The following is a 14,285-nucleotide window of genomic DNA, read 5'->3' on the forward strand; positions in this document are numbered from 1 at the left end:
AGTCATAAAATGAACCTTAACAAATTTTATGGAAAACCATAACAGTCTCTTTGAAAAAAAATAAAAAACAATCTTAAATAAATGGAATAATATTCTGTGTTCATGAATTAAAAGATTCAATATTATTAAGCTGTCAGTTCTTCCCAACTTGATCTATAAATTCAATACAGTCCTCAACAAAATCCAAGCAAGCTATTTTGTAGATACTGACAAACTGACTGCAAAGTTTATGGGAAAAGTCAAAAATCTAAATTAACCAACCAACATTGAAGAATAAAGTTGGAGAACTCACTGCCTGATTTCAAGACTTACTGTAACGCTACATGGTATTGGTGAGAGAACATAGAGCCAGACACAGACCCACATAAGTGCAGTCGGCTGATCTTGAACCTGAGGATGTGAAGTCTGGACTGTGTGGCATCTGCGCTGTGACCACAGCGTGAGAACCTATCTCCCAAGGGAAGGGGAGAAAAAAAAGAACAGCCATGGATCCTGCAAGGATTCTACCCCTGATTAAATCATGCCTAATGCCGGTTTGTCTTTCCCTTTTTCCCTCTAGGTCTATGTGCCAATAAATTTCTGTTTTCCTTAACTCAATCTGGGACATGTTTTCTATAACTTTCAATGGGAAGAACTCTGATTGCTGGATTGAGCATTCAATTTTCAAGATGCATCATCGTCTTTTAGCTTTGACCACCTTAACTGTAATGTATTCATAGATCTAAAAGGATCTGGAGAGACTAGGTGTTCTCTTAACTACTGGGATCTGCTTTAAGTAGCTCTTTAAAGAAGACCGGACCGGAGGAGAGAAGATGGCGGAAGAGTAAGACGCGGAGATCACCTTCCTTCCCACAGATACAGTAGAAATACATCTACACGTGGAACTGCTCCTACAGAACACCCACTGAACGCTGGCAGAAAACGTCCGACCTCCAAAAAGGCAAGAAACTCCCCCTGTACTTGGGTAGGGCAAAAGAGAAAAAAGAAATAACAGAGACAAAAGAATAGGGACGGCACCTGCACCAGTGGGAGGGAGCTGTGAAGGAGGAAAGATTTCCACGCACTAGGAAGCCCCTTCGCGGGCAGAGACTGCGGGTGGCAGAGGGGGGAAGCTTCGGAGCCACGGAGGAGAGCGCAGCCACAGGGGTGCGGAGGGCAAAGCGGAGAGGCTCCCGCACGGAGAAGCGGTGCCGACCAGCACTCTCCAGCCCGAGAGGCTTGTCTGCTCCCCCGCCGGGGCGGGCGGGGGCTGGGAGCTGAGGCTCGGGCTTCGGTCGGATCGCAGGGAGGGGACTGGGATTGGCGGCGTGAACACAGCCTGAAGGGGTTAGCGCACCACAGCTAGCTGGGAGGGAGTCCGAGAAAAATTCTGCAGCTGCCAAAGAGGCAAGAGACTTTTTCTTCCCTCTTTGTTTCCTGGTGCGCGAGGAGAGGGGATTCAGAGCGCCGCCTAAACGAACTTCAGAGACGGGCGCGAGCCGCAGCTAACAGCGCGGATCCCACAGCAACAGGGGCGCAGAGGAAAAAGCGGAGAGACTCCCGCACAGAGGCTCGGCGCCGAGCAGCGCTCACCAGCCCGAGAGGCTTGTCTGCTCCCCCGCCGGGGCGGGCGGGGCTGGGAGCTGAGGCTCAGCTTCGGTCGGATCGCAGGGAGAGGACTGGGGCTGGCGGCGTGAACACAGCCTGAAGGGCTTAGCGCACCACAGCTGACTGGGAGGGAGACCGGGAAAAGGTCTGCAGCTGCCGAAGAGGCAAGAGGCTTTTTCTTGCCTCTTTGTTTCACTGCGCGCAAGGAGAGGGGATTCAGAGCGCCGCCTAAACGAACTCCAGAGAAAGGCGCGAGCCACGGCGATCAGCGCGGACCCCAGAGACGGGCGTGAGACGCTGGGGCTGCTGCTGCCGCCTCCAAAAAGCCTGTGTGTGAGCACAGGTCACTCTCCACACCGCCCCTCCCGGGAGCCGGTGCAGCCCGCCACTGCCAGGGTCCCGTGATCCCCGGACAAATTCCCCAGGAGAACGCACTGTGCGCCGTCTGGTGCAACGTCACGCCGGCTGGTGCAACGTCAGGCTGGTGCAACGTCACGCCGGCCTCTGCTGCCACAGGCTCGCCCCGCCTCCTCCGTACCCCTCCCTCCCCACGGCCTGAGTGAGCCAGCGCCCCCAAAGCAGCTGCTCCTTTAACCCCGTTCTGTCTGGGCGGGGAATAGACGCCCTCAGGCGACCTACACGCAGAGGCGGGTCCAAATCCAAAGCTGAACCCCAGGAGCTGTGTGAACAGGGAGGAGAAGGGGAAATCTCTCCCAGCAGCCTCAGAAGCAGCGGATTAAAACTCCAAAAACAACTTGATGTGCCTGCATCTGTTGAATACCTGAATAGACAACGAATCATCCCAAATTCAGGAGGTGGACTTTGGGAGCAGGATATATTAATTTTTCCCCTGTTCCTTTTTTTTTGTGAGTGTATATGTATATGCTTCTGGGTGAGATTTTGTCTGTATAGCTTTGCTTTACAATAGCTTTATTTTGCTTACTATACTATAGCCTCTTTCTTTCTTTCTTTCTTTTTCTTTCTTTCTTTCTTCCTTCCTTCCTTCCTTCCTTCCTTCCTTCCTTCCTTTCTTTCTTTCTTTCTTTCTTTCTTTCTTTCTTTCATTTTTTCTCCCTTTTACTCTGAGCCGTGTGGACGAAAGGCTCTTGGTGCTCCAGCCAGGCATCAGGGCCGTGCCTCTGAGGTGGGAGAGCCAACTTCAGGACACTGGTCCACAAGAGACCTCCCAGCTCCACGAAATACCAAACGGTAAAAATCTCTCAGAGATCTCCATCTCAACATCAAGACCCAGCATCACTCAATGACCAGCAAGCTACAGTGCTGAACACCCTATGCCAAACAACTAGCAAGACAGGAACACAGCCCCATCCATTAGCAGAGAGGCTGCCTAAAATCATAATAAGGCCCCAGACACCCCAAAATACACCACCAGACGTGGATGTGCCCACCAGAAAGACAAGATCCAGCCTCATCCACCAGAGCTCAGGCACTAGTTCCCTACACCAGGAAGCCTACACAACCCACTGAACCAACCTTAGCCACTGGGGACAGATACCAAAAACAACGGGAACTACAAACCTGCAGTCGGTGAAAAGGAGACCCCAAACACAGTAAGATAAGCAAAATGAGACGACAGAAAAACACACAGCAGATGAAGGAGCAGGGTCAAAGCACACTAGACTTAACAAATGAAGAGGAAATAGGTAGTCTACCTGAAAAAGAATTCAGAATAATGATAGTAAGGATGATCCAAAATCTTGGAAATAGAATAGACAAAATGCAAGAAACATTTAACAAGGACGTAGAAGAACTAAAGAGGAACCAAGCAATGATGAAAAACACAATAAATGAAATTAAAAATACTCTAGATGGGATCAATAGCAGAATAACTGAGGCAGAAGAAAGGATAAGTGACCTGGAAGATAAAATGGTGGAAATAACTACTACAGAGCAGGATAAAGAAAAAAGAATGAAAAGAACTGAGGACAGTCTCAGAGACCTCTGGGACAACATTAAACGCACCAACATTCGAATTATAGGGGTCCCAGAAGAAGAAGAGAAAAAGAAAGGGACTGAGAAAATATTTGAAGAGATTATAGTTGAAAACTTCCCTAATATGGGAAAGGAAATAGTTAATCAAGTCCTGGAAGCACAGAGAGTCCCATACAGGATAAACCCAAGGAGAAACACGCCAAGACACATATTAATCAAACTGTCAAAAATTAAATATAAGGAAAACATATTAAAGGCAGCAAGGGAAAAAAAACAAATAACACACAAGGGAATCCCCATAAGGTTAACATCTGATCTTTCAGCAGAAACTCTGCAAGCCAGAAGGGAGTGGCAGGATATACTTAAAGTGATGAAGGAGAAAAACCTACAACCAAGATTACTCTACCCAGCAAGGATCTCATTCAGATTCGATGGAGAAATTAAAACCTTTACAGACAAGCAAAAGCTGAGAGAGTTCAGCACCATCAAACCAGCTTTACAACAAATGCTAAAGGAACTTCTCTAGGCAAGAAACACAAGAGAAGGAAAACACCTACAATAACAAACCCAAAACATTTAAGAAAATGGGAATACGAACATACATATCGATAATTACCTTGAATGTAAATGGATTAAATGCTCCCACCAAAAGACACAGGCTGGCTGAATGGATACAAAAACAAGACCCATATATATGCTGTCTACAAGAGACCCACTTCAGACCTAGAGACACATACAGACTGAAAGTGAGGGGATGGAAAAAGATATTCCATGCAAATGGAAATCAAAAGAAAGCTGGAGTAGCAATTCTCATATCAGACAAAATAGACTTTAAAATAAAGACTATTACAAGAGACAAAGAAGGACACTATATAATGATCAAGGGATCGATCCAAGAGGAAGCTATAACAATTGTAAATATTTATGCACCCAACATAGGAGCACCTCAATACATAAGGCAAATACTAACAGCCATAAAAGGGGAAATCGACAGCAACACAATCATAGTAGGGGACTTTAACACCCCACTTTCACCAATGGACAGATCATCCAAAATGAAAATAAATAAGGAAACACAAGCTTGAAATGATACATTAAACAAGATGGACTTAATTGATATTTATAGGACATTCTACCCAAAAACAACAGAATACACATTTTTCTCAAGTGCTCATGGAACATTCTCCAGGATAGATCATATCTTGGGTCATAAATCAAGCCTTGGTAAATTTAAGAAAATTGAAATCGTATCAAGTATCTTTTCCGACCACAACGCTATGAGACTAGATATCAATTACAGGAAAAGATCTGTAAAAAATACAAACACATGGAGGCTACACAATACACTACTTAATAACGAAGTGATTACTGAAGAAATCAAAGGGGAAATCAAAAAATACCTAGAAACAAATGACAATGGAGATACGACGACCCAAAACCTATGGGACGCAGCAAAAGCAGTGCTAAGAGGGAAGTTTATAGCAATACAAGCCTACCTCAAGAAACAGGAAACATCTCGAATAAACAACCTAACCTTGCACCTGAAGCAATTAGAGAAAGAAGAACAAAAAAAACCCAAAGCCAGCAGAAGGAAAGAAATTATAAAGATCAGGTCAGAAATAAATGAAAAAGAAATGAAGGAAACAATAGCAAAAATCAATGAAACTAAAAGCTGGTTCTTTGAGAAGATAAACAAAATTGATAAACCATTAGCCAGACTCATCAAGAGAAAAAGGGAGAAGACTCAGATCAATAGAATTAGAAATGAAAATGGAGAAGTAACCACTGACACTGCAGAAATACAAAAGATCATGAGAGATTACTACAAGCAACTCTATGCCAATAAAATGGACAACCTGGAAGAAATGGACAGATTCTTAGAAATGCACAAACTGCCGAGACTGAACCAGGAAGAAATAGAAAATATGAACAGACCAATCACAAGCACTGAAATTGAAACTGTGATTAAAAACCTTCCAACAAACAAAAGCCCAGGACCAGATGGTTTCACAGGTGAATTCTATCAAACATTTAGAGAAGAGCTAACACCTATCCTTCTCAAACTCTTCCAAAATATTGCAGAGGGAGGAACACTCCCAAACTCATTCTACGAGGCCACCATCACCCTGATACCAAAACCAGACAAAGATGTCACAAAGAAAGAAAACTACAGGCCAATATCACTGATGAACATAGATGCAAAAATCCTCAACAAAATACTAGCAAACAGAATCCAACAGCACATTAAAAGGATCATACACCATGATCAAGTGGGGTTTATCCCAGGAATGCAAGGATTCTTCAATATACGCAAATCAATCAATGTGATACACCATATTAACAAATTGAAGGAGAAAAACCATATGATCATCTCAATAGATGCAGAGAAAGCTTTCGACAAAATTCAACACCCATTTATGATAAAAGCCCTGCAGAAAGTAGGCATAGAGGGAACTTTCCTCAACATAATAAAGGCCATATATGACAAACCCACAGCCAACATTGTCCTCAATGGTGAAAAACTGAAACCATTTCCACTAAGATCAGGAACAAGACAAGGTTGCCCACCCTCACCACTATTATTCAACATAGTTTTGGAAGTGTTAGCCACAGCAATCAGAGAAGACAAAGAAATAAAAGGAATCCAAATCGGAAAAGAAGAAGTAAAGCTGTCACTATTTGCAGATGACATGATACTATACATAGAGAATCCTAAAGATGCTACCAGAAAACTCCTAGAGCTAATCAATGAATTTGGTAAAGTAGCAGGATACAAAATAAATGCACAGAAATCTCTTGCATTTCTATACACTAATGACGAAAAATCTGAAAGTGAAATTAAGAAAACACTCCCATTTACCATTGCAACAAAAAGAATAAAATATCTGGGAATAAACCTACCTAAGGAGACAAAAGACCTGTATGCAGAAAATTATAAGACACTGATGAAAGAAATTAAAGATGATACAAATAGATGGAGAGATATACCATGTTCCTGGATTGGAAGAATCAACATTGTGAAAATGACTCTACTACCCAAAGCAATCTACAGATTCAATGCAATCCCTATCAAACTACCACTGGCATTTTTCACAGAACTAGAACAAAAAATTTCACAATTTGTATGGAAACACAAAAGACCCCGAATAGCCAAAGCAATCTTGAGAACGAAAAATGGAGCTGGGGGAATCAGGCTCCCTGACTTCAGACTCTATTACAAAGCTTCAGTAATCAAGACAGTTTGGTACTGGCACAAAAACAGAAATATAGATCAATGGAACAGGATAGAAAGCCCGGAGATAAACCCACACACATATGGTCATCTTATCTTTGATAAAGGTGGCAAGAATATACAGTGGAGAAAAGACAGCCTCTTCAATAAGTGGTGCTGGGAAAATTGGACAGGTACATGTAAAAGTATGAAATTAGAACACTCCCTGACACCATGCACAAAAATAAACTCAAAATGGATTAAAGACCTAAGTGTAAGGGCAGACACTATCAAACTCTTAGAGGAAAACATAGGCAGAACACTCTATGACATACATCACAGCAAGATTCTTTTTGACCCAGCTCCCAGAGAAATGGAAATAAGAACACAAATAAACAAATGGGACCTAATGAAACTTAAAAGCTTTTGCACAGCAAAGGAAACCATAAACAAGACCAAAAGACAACCCTCAGAATGGGAGAAAATATTTGCAAATGAAGCAACTGACAAAGGATTAATCTCCAAGATTTACAAGCAGCTCATGCAGCTCAATAACAAAAAAACCAACAACCCAATCCAAAAATGGGCAGAAGACCTAAATAGACATTTCTCCAAAGAAGATATACAGATGGCCTACAGACACATGAAAGAATGCTCAACATCATTAATCATTAGAGAAATGCAAATCAAAACTACAATGAGATATCATCTCACACCGGTCAGAATGGCCATCATCAAAAAATCTAGAAACAATAAATGCTGGAGAGGGTGTGGAGGAAAGGGAACACTCTTGCACTGCTGGTGGGAATGCAAATTGATACAGCCACTATGGAGAACAGTATGGAGGTTCCTGAAAAAACTACAAATAGAACTACCATACGACCCAGCAATCCCAATACTGGGCATATACCCTGAGAAAACCATAGGTCAAAAAGAGTCATGTACCAAAATGTTCATTGCAGCTCTATTTACAATAGCCAGGACATGGAAGCAACCTAAATGTCCATCGACAGATGAATGGATAAAGAAGATGTGGCACATATATACAATGGAATATTACTCAGCCATAAAAAGAAATGAAATGGAGGTATTTGTAATGAGGTGGATGGAGTTAGAGTCTGTCATACAGAGTGAAGTAAGTCAGAAAGAGAAAAACAAATACAGTATGCTAACACATATATACGGAATCTAAGGGAAAAAAAAAAAAAAAGGCCATGAAGAACCTAGTGGCAAGACGGGAATAAAGACACAGACCTACTAGAGAATGGACTTGAGGATATGGGGAGGGGGTGGGGTGAGATGTGACAGGGTAAGAGAGTGTCATGGACATATATACACTACGAAATGTAAAATAGATAACTAGTGGGAAGCAGCCGCATAGCACAGGGAGATCAGCTCGGTGCTTTGTGACCACCTAGAGGGGTGGGATGGGGAGGGTGGGAGGGAGGGAGATGCAAGAGGGAAGAGAAATGGGAACATATTGTATATGTATAACTGATTCACTTTGTTATAAAGCAGAATTTAACACACCATTGTAAGGCAATTATACTTCAATAAAGATGTTTAAAAAAAAAAAATAAATAAATAAAAAAAAAAGAAGACCGTATCGCTTCCTTTCTAGGTCTTCATTCATCAATTTAATAAACATTAATTAAAAGTCTGTGATGTGTGGAAAAATAGTGAACTTAGAGTAACCAAAACAAAGAGTGTCTCCAAAACTATGAAATCTCAGCTGCTTAAACCCTGGGCTATTCTGATGTGAGAGTTGTCCTGGTTCTGGGTTTATGATAAGAGGTATATGTGTAAATGATTTTGGAGGGAATTCTTATCAATGTATCAGTAGTTTCCTTACCTTCTTAAACAATGCATTGTGCCTATAATTTAATTTTTCTTGGTTTTCCAGGTCACAGTCATGTCACCTAGGGGTGGGGAGAGCCCTTGGAAGGAAGGCGGGGGTGTGGGCATGTACAGTGCTCCCAAGCTCTGAGCCCTGTGTGCTGCTTTTCTGTCTGTGCTGCCTGGATTTCTGAGTCCCAGGCACTATGACATCTCTGCAAGTGAGTGGGTTCTCCTCTTGTTTTTACTCTTCCTCCGCAGAGACACCAAGCCAGTGATGCTCCAATGAGACACTTGGAAAGATGTGGGTTCACACACCATGAGTTATCTCTCTGCAACAAGATAAAGGCAATGCAAGTGACCACTGAGACCTTTTTATAGCAGCCTGACAGAGTAATTGTATGTCTATTGGATATAAGACTAAAAATGTTGGTCCTGAATTTTTATGTCTTTTAATTTTTCTAGTATTTCATTTTTACTACATGATACAAAAGTATTGATCTGCAACAATTTGGAAATAAAAAATAATAATTATAACAAAACAAAGCTGGTCTCTCCCCTGAATGCTGGGAGAGGCATTGTCTAGACTGTACTTTCTTTCCATCACCAGCTTCTTCATTTAGCTTCCCCTCCACTCGTCAGAAACTGGTCTGTCTTAGGTATGCTTTTGACACTTACCTTCTTTTTTCTTGTGTTAGGTTTATATTTAAACACACTAGTTCAAGCTGCCATTTGTAACCAGAAGCTGTTCTAGTTGTGTGTGGCCGGGGGGGGGGGGGGGTGGAGGCAGTCAGGATTTTAGAAAGCATTTCTTCTTGCTCTCACTGTCTGACAATAATAATATTTGCATCATTTAGTAATTAGAAAGCACTTGTATTCCAGATAAGAATATAACAGAATTATGTGTAAGGTAACAGTAAATAGGTCTGAAGTGGTAAACTGAGACTCTTTTCCAAGAACAGGAATCTGAATATCTGGAATCTGTAACAGTGTTAATGCTTGACTCTTAACTAGGACACAATAGCTGATGCATCTTTAATATTTCAGTTTTCCAAATCCTGAATTTCTAGCCCCCTTCCCCTTCCCTCACTGATCTGTCAATGTGAGCATATCAGAGGTCCCATTGTCTTGGCTGAAATCTGCAATAATCACCATGGTTCCAAAGGTCCTATACACAAATACAGGTTTATATCAACGGCTATTTTATGTAAATATACGGTAGCTAGAATTTAAATATTTGAGGAGAGAGCTGCCTCTGTGTGTGTGTGTGCTTTTTCTCAGATCTTGAATGGTGTGAATGTCTTAATATATTCATTCATTGAGCCCGTGTAATGAGACTGAATGCTGGTCCAGGAGTCTAGCCATCTCAATTCTCTGAATTCCATCACTCTAAATCGATGAATTATTTTAACTTCAACAAGACCTTCTAATCCACAAAATGAAGGTATTCAAAAATTAATTGGCACTCTTAAAGTTGAAACTATCTTTTGCAACAAATAAAAACAATGTCTTAATTGTATACTTCCATTGTAAAAGGAATAGAGGCTGTCCTGGTTTTTATTTTACAAATAACACATTTCACTTTATCAATGAGTAAGTCAGCTGCACCTGCTGGGATGCAAACCGGGCCACACTCTGAAGTGTGACCTTGGACAAAATTTATCTTTGCTTGTGAAGCAGAACCGGCATGGTCCGTCTTTTGTTAGAGTGACAGCAGGAAGTAGAAGCACTTCAGAACCTTGGCATTGCCATTTCCATATCAATAGTCAGGCTCTTTCAATGATAAGGAACTTCAAATTAATGCTGGGGTCAGGGATCTGGAATCCTACAGAAATGTCTGCACAAGTCTTATTTAACTCAATCAATATTATGTAATATCAAAGTTTGAAAAGTTAGTTAACGGCTTTCTGAAATGTTCCCAACTGAATTTAGGGAGATAAGGGGGTAAAAAAGGAGAGGAAGTATAGAGATAAAGTTGGAAAGAAGGATACTTCAAGGAGAATGTGGTTTGTGATTCAAATATTTCTTTGATAATATAATCCATGAGAGAAAAAAAATCCTCCCTATTTTTTTCAATATATTATTAAGATTCTGCATTTTAATTTACTCATGATAATCACCTATGAATTCAGACAAATTAAGAAGAGAATAGAGAGAATTGTTGAAAAGTTTAAATTATATAATTTCTCAAAGACCTGTAATATTATTATATATATTAAAAAATCAAGATTTAAGAGAAAGTAAAATATTCTTCTAATTCCTAATTCCTTTAGATAGGCTACAATAAAGAGACAAGAATGATTAGTAATTAGCAAACCACAATTTTTATGTAAATGGGTCATTCTACATGCTTCCAGAAACATTGTTTTCTTGATTCAGTTAAATTTATTCCTATAGTCTTGTTTATATGATTAATTTTCAAAGTAAACCCTTTATTCACATATAGAAGAACGTCAACAAAATCTGTTTTAATTTCTGGATTAACCCCATATCTGGAATATAAAATCCAAATTAATAAGATTTTGTTATATTCATGTTACAAATTCCATCATGAATGCCTATTTTTTTCATTAAAAATTTGCTTATAAGGATATGATTGCAAAGAAATAATGATTTCAAGATCCTAAAAATGGCAGGCTAAGTTAACCTGAAATCTTTCTGTGGATTTTAAACACCTAAAAATAAAACAACTTTGAATGCAGAGATGAGCTCAAAAGACAGGAGAAGAAACCCATAGCATTTCAGAAATTAAGGTAAATTCAAAGCAGAGATTTAAATATTTGAGCTGATGCTATAAGTGCTCTGAGAAGGTTAAAGAGGTACCTGAAGGACTGGGACAGATTTTTGAGAAATGCAAATTCAAGGACTGAAATATATTGCCTCAGAGATAAAAGGACCATAGGAAAAACTGTAATGAGCCCAGGGTGACCTTTAAGTAAACATATCTGAATATTTCACGTGGGGAAGTGGTGCTAACAACCAAGGCTCCACGTTAACCCAGGACAGTGGGGGGCTGTCCTCTGAGTGAAATTGTAGAGAGGAAAACATCCCCATACCAATACAGGAGGCCAGCAAGACCCCAAGATGAGAAATTAAAGTAAAAATTAGTAGTGGGTGGTGTACCTGACATAAGCAAATGTGAAACCTTTCTGAGTGAATATTCTCATGGGATTTATATGGAAAAACACACAAACCCTCTCATGATGAATCCTATGAAAACAACCACTAAGTCCTCAGCGATCCTCCCTACACAAGAATCAGTGTCCAGAACAGACATTGGAGTTAGACTCAAGACTTTGATATTAGATCAATGACCAGAAAGTGGGGGATGAGGTATTGGCATGACTTCCCCAATATCCCCAGAATTGTAGATCAGATGCAGAGCAGAGGATAAAAAGTCCCGTGAAAACGTTTAAAGAGTGCTCAAAGCATTCACTAAGTGTAGGCTGACAGCATCCCACACCCAAAACCAAGGAGGTTATGGACCAGCTGCCTTCCACTCACCTGGCTTAGTGGAGAGAGCTGTGTCTCTATTTGAACTTCCTGTTCAGAAGGGGTGCTTTGCCTGGCCCTTTGAGCAAATTCTAGAAAAGTCAATGGACCTGCAAAACAAGGAACCTAGAATCTCCCTGCATTTTCAACCTCCGCTAACTTTATCATTTTGCTGTTCCACACCATGTGCCCATGGAGGCCACAGATAAGAGGTTTGGAGCAAGGTCACAAGTGGAAATGGGGCCTCCCTGGGGGAACCTGCACTGTTACCAGATGGCCAAACACAAGTGTCTGTGTTTCCCCAAGAGTCATGAAGTTTGAATCATGTTGCCAGAGCCAGAGCATCAAAATGTGAGCCTCTATTGAGTTGGCCTCCTATAACAGAGGCAAGGCTGGGGGCTGAGGAGAAACTAGAAGACCTGAACCAGATTTGATCCACCTGTTGCGAACTGTGCAGGGAGACAGCTTCCAGGGTCCTCCAGAAGTCACTGTGATGTGGAGGGCATCCAGCTTTGCATACCTGCCACATGGACACACCTCCAATGGCGAGATCTGTAGCAGCTTGGTAAGTAAGAGACCATTGTCCCTCTCCACGTCCTTCCTCTCCATGACACAACAGAGCAGGAAAACCAGACAGGGAAGAAAACAGGAAGGAAAGAGCATGCCACTTGTTAAGTGAATAGATCTACTTAGATTGGAATAGTATCAAGTAAATTAAAAATGATTTTATATGCTAAAATGAAAAGAATTCCTAAAAAAAGAATAGAGCATTTTGAAAGAGAAAAGGGTGCCTGTGAGAAGAACAAAGTAGAGTTTCTAGAAAAGAACTTGCTGAGCTTAAACATCCATGGAGTGTAAGTGTTCAGAGCAGAAATAGAAACCAAGGTTTCAAGCAGAAAGGAATTGAATATAGGGAGTTGGACATTTACCAATAGGCTGGACTGGAGGCTAAGATGTGGGAGGATCACCAGGGTGGATGGATTCCAAGTCCCCTCCACATTCCTGAGATGCAGGGTCAGGAATATTATGTTCACTCCACCACAGTTCATGGTGGTGACACTGCTGCTACAACCACCATAGCTTCTCAGCTCTACAAAGCTGACCTGAGAAGTCTAATCCAGCCCAGAAATAACATGACTTCCTGTACCTCCAAACTTCCTTTCCAGTCCCAACAAAAGTAGCTGGCCTCCACATCACTTCCAGTTGCTAATTCTCACATCACAATTTCACAAGGGTGCAACTAAGATCTAGATCTCTGATTGCAAAATAATCTGGGTGATACAGTATTTAACTCTCCACCACTTTGGTGGAGAAAATTCCACATTTTATTTTATGTTCTATTAACTCAAACCAAAATGTAAAAGTATATATATGGTATAAATATAACTTAGAAAGGGATTTATAGTATATTCATAATTATTAATTATATTTAGGACTTTTTAAAGAATGTTTTCTTTGTTATTCTTTTTTCCAAACACAATAAAATGATCAAGAGGAAAATTTCTATTAAAAAAACATGTTTTTATTCTTTAGTTCAATTCTACTGCTAAAATACATGAAAAGGCAGTATGATTAAGGAAGTTTAAAAGCCTCATAATGAGTTCTGATTTTATATCAGAAATTATTCTAATAAAGAAGATAAGAAGAAATCTCAAGTCACCAATGAGAATGAATGCCCCATATAACTACAGAGCACAGATTTTAGGAGAATAAGTCAAAAAAGTTGGAGGAGAAGATTACGCAATCAAGGGCAATTTCAAAGAACGGTGTAACCCTGTAAGATATGTCAGGAAGACAAATGAATTATATCAAATTAAAGTTAGAAAGAGCTGATGCTTGCAAAAAGCATTGATAATGGCAAAAGTGTGATTAAAAAATGAAACTAAAGCTTTTTCAGCTACATTAAAAAGCAAAAGAAAAAAAGGTAAGTGAGTCCATTTCTTGGGGCAGATAAAATGTAAGTGGATGCAACAAATTGATTGGTTTAATGGAATATGCTACAACGTTTTTTTTTTTTTTTACTCTTCTCTACGAGCAATAATTATTCAATTACCCAAACAATAATTTGGCAATTACAATATAACCTGGATTCGAGTCCTTACTCAAAGCTGTTCTAAGCTTTATATTATATGAATAAAGTTGGTTAACTTCTGAACCTCAGATTTTTATCCCATAATTTGTTGTTGTTGTTGTTGTTGTGTTAAAC

The sequence above is a fragment of the Eschrichtius robustus genome, chromosome 1, assembly GCF_028021215.1.
Source record: "Eschrichtius robustus isolate mEscRob2 chromosome 1, mEscRob2.pri, whole genome shotgun sequence".
NCBI classification, from domain to species: Eukaryota; Metazoa; Chordata; class Mammalia; order Artiodactyla; family Eschrichtiidae; genus Eschrichtius; species Eschrichtius robustus.